Here is a 7,775-nt window from a genome sequence, read left to right as displayed (position 1 = left end):
GCAGCTCTCATAGAATTGTCTTGGGCAACTTCAAGCTTTTTCCACTGTTAGAGTGATAGACTTGTGAGAGGAGGTGCGGCATAGTCGATCACTGATCTGACTGCCTATACATAGTATGTGCGAAGGACTTGCTGATTGCTCCTCCAGAGAGAGAGGTTAGCGACCTGAGGATTGTCGTCTGGGCTGCAGTTCTCTCTCCCAAGTAAGTGACCTTAGCATTAAAACTTGTGTGTCCAGGATTATTCCTAGATACTGATAAGTGTCCACTCATTCAATTGGTTGACCTTGTACTGTCAGTTGGATGTTGGGCTTCACTATTTTTATGGGCATGGTTTTTGTCTTTGTGGGGTTGAGTTTGATACCAATCTGTTTTGCCTCTTTACTGATGCAGTCTAAGCATTTGGGTGCAAGGCGCGCCGCATCCCTTCCTTTTATGATGATGACAAAGTCGTCTGCATAGTTTAGCAGCCTGCAGTGATGTGGAAGTTTCAACCTCATTATTCTTTTCATTAAACAGTTGAAGAGAAGGGGGCTGAGAAGGCCTCCTTGTGATGTACCATTTTCATGTCTTTTGTATTCAGAGATTACCATGAAGTTTTACTCTTACTTCTCTGTTTATGCGATAGTTTTTCGTCCAGGAGAGCAGGGTACCTTTGACCTCTTTGTCGATGAGGCAGCAGAGAATTGTTGGGGCGCTAGCCAGTTCAAAGGCTTTCTCGAGGTCCAGGAATATCAGCATTCCTGGTCTGTCATTCAAGTGGGCTAACAGAGTTGTAATACATTCCACTGTGCCAACCCCTTTTCTATAGGCATACATACCCTGGTGCAGTTTAGGCATTTTCCACTGAAGCTTGTTGAGTGACATTCTGTCAGCCGTCTTGGCTTCACAGCTTTAGAGAGAGATGAGCCTTGGATTAGCTGGATCTTTGGGTTTCTGGATCGGCACAATATCTGCTCTACTCCAAGCTGTAGGTCGAGTTTGAGAAATCCAGGCTAAATTAATTAACCTAAGGTGTGCAGCGTCTCCCTCTGAGCCGAGGTTTCTAATAATTTTATAGGCTATTTAGTTTTCTCCGGGGGATGTATCTTTGGAGTTTTTCTTAGCCCGATTGAATTCGTCAAGTATGACAGGGATATTAGTGTTAGAGGCTACTGTACATGTTGTTAGGATTCTGTGCCACCTTTCTTCAAGAAAGATGGCACAGCAGTGTACTAGCAGTGCTCTCTGCACTGTTAGTACATTTGGTGGAAGCTGGTTACTGGCTGCTCTTTCTGAAAATTTGGTTGCCAGTACTTCGGCTTGGAACTGAACTGGTCGTATTGAATTTTTATTAGGAGGTCAGGTACTTAATCATAAATTGGGTGAGGAGTACGGCGTAAAGGGGGGAAGAATAGTTCATAAATAGGGATGAACAAAGCGGTAAAAGAGGGAAGGAAGCAAATACAGGAAGGAAGTACGCCGTGGACTGCTTCAGCGACTATCCAACCCTATCCTCCTGCCTAGATAGTACTTTTTGTAACTATGTGCACCATAGTACAAACATTGACGTAAAAGACAATTAGATAGTAGAATTTGGCATTATTCACTTTATCGAGTTCGAAAATATAAAGCTAAAAAACAAACTTAAATATTCCTAGGCCTAGTATAGCACACATATGTACTATAGTAGGTCTTTGCAACATAAATACAAAACCTTTTCCGGTTTATCGAAATTGAATTGTAACGATTTTTATTTTCTAATTATCTATTACATCATATATGTACTGTGGTTGTGGTTACTGTGAGTACTAACTAAAGAGGGGTTGGGCTGGGTTATCACATACTAATGTGGAGTACCTGAGGAGTACTGAGTGTTTATAGTGATGTGTATAACCTGTGATGGTGTACAGTGAGTAAATACGATGTATACTGAACATGTATTACTGGGAAAATTAACAATGTTTGTGGACACATTAGTAACAAGTGTAACAGTTCCCTTGAACAATACGGATGTTCCACTGTGCAAGTATTATATACACCCAAGGAATAAGCGTAGGATAAGTCAGGAAAAATACATTACAACTAGTGCGAAAAAAATGTAAAATATAAAAGTTTGTAGCAACTCTTGCTTCTTGACTCAGCGGAGTGAAGGTCTCCTGGAGTCCTGCCCAAGACACCCGTCGGGACGCCGCTCCTCACTTTGATAACCGAACACCGGCCAAAGTAAATGTTTATTTGCATGGATTTCAACATATAAATGGTCAGGAGGTTATCTTGAGATGATTTGAATGGTCAGGAGAGAAAATTTAAGAGTTTGGGAGCTTATTTTATTTGGTAAATAACTGTTTTCAGTGCATGAGAGGCATGGCATATTTAACTCCCAGGCACACTCTGATGGGATTTCTTTGTGTATTTAAAGAGACGTGGAGAAAGTAGAATGCCAAGACTACAAGCCAAATTGCACTGGAGTGGGGGGGGGGGGGGTGTTAACCCGTCCTCGACTCAAGTCCATTATATCAGCGGTCGACCCCACAGACCAATTCATAAATAAATGTTTACATGCTGTTCATTCAAAACGAGACTTTTCTCAAATATAAATTAATATTATATCATCTTAGTATGTTGTGCATATATAGGCATAGGTTTGGTTAGGTTAGGTGTTTAGGTTCTGTTGGCTATTATTTGCATTTGTAGTACGTGGGTGAAGCATTTACAGCGTTGTGGTTCGAACAAAAATCGTAAGTGAAGCACTTGTTCCGGAAGTGTTTGAACGTCATCAGTTGTGAGTCGTGTGTAAACCGTTTTTCATTCATAAACAGGGGTTTTGGCGGGTGCATGGAATCACTTTTGAGTCTTTGTTTGGAGGACGGGCTGGGGATTGTGTGAATCTCCCTGATTAGGCTTCAGTCGAAGCCTCGGAGACCCTAGAGAATTAGTGTACATCATGACTGTACAAAAGTCATTGGTAGCCAAGGCTACATCCCCAATGACCCGACAGCACTTGGTGGTAAGCTTGGCCATAGATATTTTATCAAATCACCTCACTATGTGGGGCCACGTGAGCAACACAAATGCGAACAAGTTTGAATGGTCCCCAAGCAAATATGTAACTGAAAGCTCCCCAGAACCACAACACCACGCCGCGGCAACCAATGGCTTTTGTACAGTCACGGTTCTCGAGTGGTTAAAGTACCAGGTATGTCAAGGTACATAGTGCTCCTGGCTGTCTGAGTTCGAATTCTTCTGGGGTGTGGAGTTTTCCGTTGTATATTGGCTTGGAGACTATATATTCTTCAATTAGTAAGACTATCCACCCCAAACCTGATCTCACCAAGCGACGGACGTGTCTGTACACGCCGCAGGGAGCTTCCTCCCGGGTCGCGCTGCTGGGGCCTCCGCCCCTTCAGTTGCCTCTTGACCACCGTCGAGAGAAGATGTACCGCTACTCTCTCCAGCATATCATCTAAATTCAAACCCCTTTTTTCAGCTTACTGCCTCAATAAATTATTTATCCTACATATACATATGTTCATTATGATCGCTGGGCACACGATCAAACACTAGTGGCTAAATTAACAACTGATTAAATAGTCTTACCCCCTAAATCTGTGATGTGAGGACGCTCACTCACTGAAGCTCAACATGGCGCTCACACAGGCCGCCCACGAAAATGCTTCAGGACTGTTTCACATAAACTATGAGGAAACTATGAGGAGATAAGAAAATTCCTAACAGATATAGCATGGGAAACAGAGCTCAGGGAAAAGACGGCCCAAGATATGATGGAATACATCACGCAAAAATGCAAGGACGCAGCAAACTATTTTGTCCCAGTCCAAAAGGAAAACAGTGAAATGAAGATGAGAAACCCATGGTTTAATCAGAGATGTAGGCTAGCTAAGCAGCAAAGTAAAAGGGCATGGAGAAACTATAGGAATAACAGGACACTGGAGAGCAGAGAAAGATACCAGAATGCCAGGAATGAATATGTCAGGATGAGAAGAGAGGCAGAAAGACAATACGAAAATGACATCGCAAGCAAGGCAAAGACTCAGCCTAAATTGCTGCATAGCCACATCAGGAGAAAAACAACAGTAAAGGAACAGGTTATGAAATTAAGGATAGGGGCAGAAGGATTCACTACAAACGACAAGGAAGTATGTGAGGAACTGAATAAGAAATTCCAAGAGGTCTTCACCTTTGAGCAAGGAGAAATCCCAGAGATAAGAGTGGGAATAGCTAACCAGGAACCACTGGAAGAGTTTGAGATCACCAGCGGGGAAGTAAGGAAGTGTTTACTAGAATTGGATGTGACAAAGGCTATAGGCCCAGATGGAATCTCTCCTTGGATACTAAAGGAAGGAGCAGAAGAACTGTGCCTCCCGCTCTCCATGGTGTATAACAAATCACTGGCAACAGGGGAACTGACAAAAATTTTGAAAGCAGCTAACGTAGTCCCGATATACAAGAAAGGGGATAGACAGGAGGCACTGAAGTACAGGACAGTGTCCCTAACCTGCATACCATGCAAGATGATGGAGAAGATTGCGCGAAGAAAGCTAGTGGAGCACCTGGAGCGAAAGAACTTTGTAACACAGCATCAACATGGATTCAGGGATGGCAGGTCCTGCCTCACAGGGTTACTTGAATTCTACGACCAGGCAACAAAAATAAGGCAAGAAAGAGAAGGGTGGGCAGACTGCATATTTTTGGATTGTCAGAAAGCCTTTGATACAGTGCCACACAAGAGGCTAGTGAAAAAACTGGAGATGCAGGCTGGAGTGAAAGGGAAGGTACTCCGTTGGAAACAGGAGTACCTAAGTAACAGGAGCCAACGAGTCAGTGTGAGGGGTGAGGTCTCAGATTGGCGAGACGTTACTAGTGGAGTACCGCAGGGGTCAGTCCTTGGACCTATACTGTTTCTGATATATGTAAATGATCTTCCAGAGGGTATAGAATCGTTTCTCTCAATGTTTGCCGATGATGCAAAAATTATGAGGATTGAAACTGAGGACGATAGTAGGAGGCTACAAGATGACCTAGACAGAATGAGTGAATGGTCCAACAAATGGCTGTTGAAGTTCAACCCGAGTAAATGCAAAGTAATGAAACTAGGCAGTGGAAATAGGAGGCCAAACACAGGATACAGAATAGAAGATGAAGTACTTAATGAAACGAACAGAGAGAAAGATCTAGGAGTTGATATCACACCAAACCTGTCTCCTGAAGCCCACATAAAAAGAATAACGTCTGTGGCATATGCGAGGCTGGCTAACATCAGAACGGCGTTCAGGAACCTGTGTAAGGAATCATTCAGAATCTTGTACACCACATATGTAAGACCAATCCTGGAGTATGCAGCCCCAGCATGGAGCCCGTATCTTGTCAAGCACAAGACGAAGCTGGAAAAATTCCAAAGGTATGCCACTAGACTAGTCCCAGAACTAAGAGGCATGAGTTACGAGGAAAGGCTGCGGGAAATGCACCTTACGACACTGGAAGACAGAAGAGTAAGGGGAGACATGATCACAACCTACAAAATCCTCAGAGGAATCGACCGGGTAAACAAGGATATACTATTCAACACTGGAGGGACGCGAACAAGGGGACACAGGTGGAAACTGAGTACCCACATGAGCAACAGAGACGTTAGAAGGAACTTTTTCAGTGTCAGAGTAGTTAACGGATGAAGTGCATTAGGCAGTGATGTGGTGGAGGCTGACTCCATACACAGTTTTAAATGTAGATATGATAGAGCCCAGTAGGCTCAGGAATCTGTACACCAGTTGATTGACAGTTGAGAGGCGGGACCAAAGAGCCAAAGCTCAACCCCCGCAAGCACAAATAGGTGAGTACAAATAGTTGAGTACATAGCTTCCTGCAGTCCCCGACTTGAGTCCACAACGTTTCCCAGACCGGCTCCGCAACAGAAGCACCTGCTCACTTCCTTCCTCTTGAAGGTACAACAATTAGAGTTTCACCAAGGCGCGGCCAACACTCACTTCCAGGCCGCCTCTAATTATCAAATTCACAGAGAGATGGTGTACTAAGTCCCCAACAGCTTCTTCACACTTGCAGACAAGTAGTCTTCATTCCATTGCAGGAGATCAACACAGTACATCCACCTCTGATGACAGTTGCCACTCAAGTGAGGTCAAGATGTCCTGCGAGCCTCACATAATGTCAGCAAAGTATCGACATCTCATGTCATGTCACTTATTTACATGTTGATCCCCTGCTCATGCCTTGAAACTATTCACCAACATTTGTCATGTATTTAGTATATATTCATATGTCTACACTTCCTCTGACCTCTTAATCAGGTCCAGATCGCCGAATAACTCTCATTGTGGTAGACTCGTTCTTCAGGCTCCCTGGGATCATAACTTTATGCAGGGCTAAGTTCAGCCAGACTAGCTGCCTAAATGTCGTACCGCTATTCCCACATCTCTCCAACTGAACTGGGGGACTAGTCACTTTATTCATAGGGTAATCAATCCTATGTAACATATCGGAAAATTAATGGAGTAAGTGAGGAAAGGGTGAGGGAGGTAGAGAAGTGGGAGGGAGGTTTGAGGAGTAGTCAAGGGAAAGGGAAAGTTTAGAATGAAAGGGAAAAAATGAGATCACGGAAAAAGTAGAAGACTAGAAAGCAAGAGTGTTAGAATAGTAGGAAGATAGAAGGTAGAATAGTAGAAAGTAGAAGGTTGCTGCCACTATCGTTTGAAGTTAATTATATATAACACACGGAATGGAACTTGTCTTCACAACAATATTACCTGATGTTATCATGTAGAAACTGTAGCATGTACTCGTATAACCAAGAATCTTTGTCATAATCTTAAGCCAGTAAACCTCAGAGTGCACTTCACTCTAGCCTACAATATATCATAGAAAATCCAAGATCTAGGGATCACAATTAAATACAATTAAAAAAGTAAGTTAATCAATTATATATTTGCTCATATAAATATCATTATTCAACCATATCACCTGATAATCAAACGTCAACATTAATACATTCATTTGAGTCACCACACATGAAATTGAGGACACCTACAGCTGACTGCCCCCGAGAATCACATAAAAAATTATTTGAAATCACAAAAAAACTTCACCTACAAGTTCACTCACCAAAGTCTCTGAGACTAAGTTAAGGAAGGGGGGGGGGGGCAACATCTGACAGTCCCCACCCGGCCTGGGACAGGCCTGGTCTGGCTGCGGGCCTCTCGACAAGCAATCTGTCTATCACTGTCCTGCTCATGGTCTAAAATGTACAGTTTCACGGGTATATATGAGGTGACCGGGAGCTAAGCTTCGCCCTCCAGGAGGTATCCTCTGGCTATCTACCTATCACCTAGACAGCGGCTTATTTAATGAAAAGACACAACCAACCTTAGCTAAAGCAAGGTCACTTCACGCGATTTGACCTGAGGACAACCTGTTACAATTAACACCTGAAAAGCGTGACTCTTAGAGTAACTATAGGACGACTGTCTGGCGTCTCCAATATCATGTGCGACTGACTCTCGTTGTATGTAAAATAATATACAAAAAAACATTTATGATGTTAAACCTAGACCAAGAAAATTACTCAAAATATTAATATTTCTCCCAAAATCGACTAACCTGTTTGTCAAACCAACATTAGCACATACACATACATACATAAATACATACATACATACATACATACATACATACATACATACATACATACATACATACATACATACATACATACATACATACATACATACTTACATACATACATACATACATACATACATACATA

The sequence above is a fragment of the Procambarus clarkii genome, chromosome 34 (assembly GCF_040958095.1).
Source record: "Procambarus clarkii isolate CNS0578487 chromosome 34, FALCON_Pclarkii_2.0, whole genome shotgun sequence".
Lineage (NCBI taxonomy): Eukaryota > Metazoa > Arthropoda > Malacostraca > Decapoda > Cambaridae > Procambarus > Procambarus clarkii.
The sequence above is the reverse complement of the archived record's forward strand: the minus strand, read 5'-3'. Positions refer to the sequence as shown.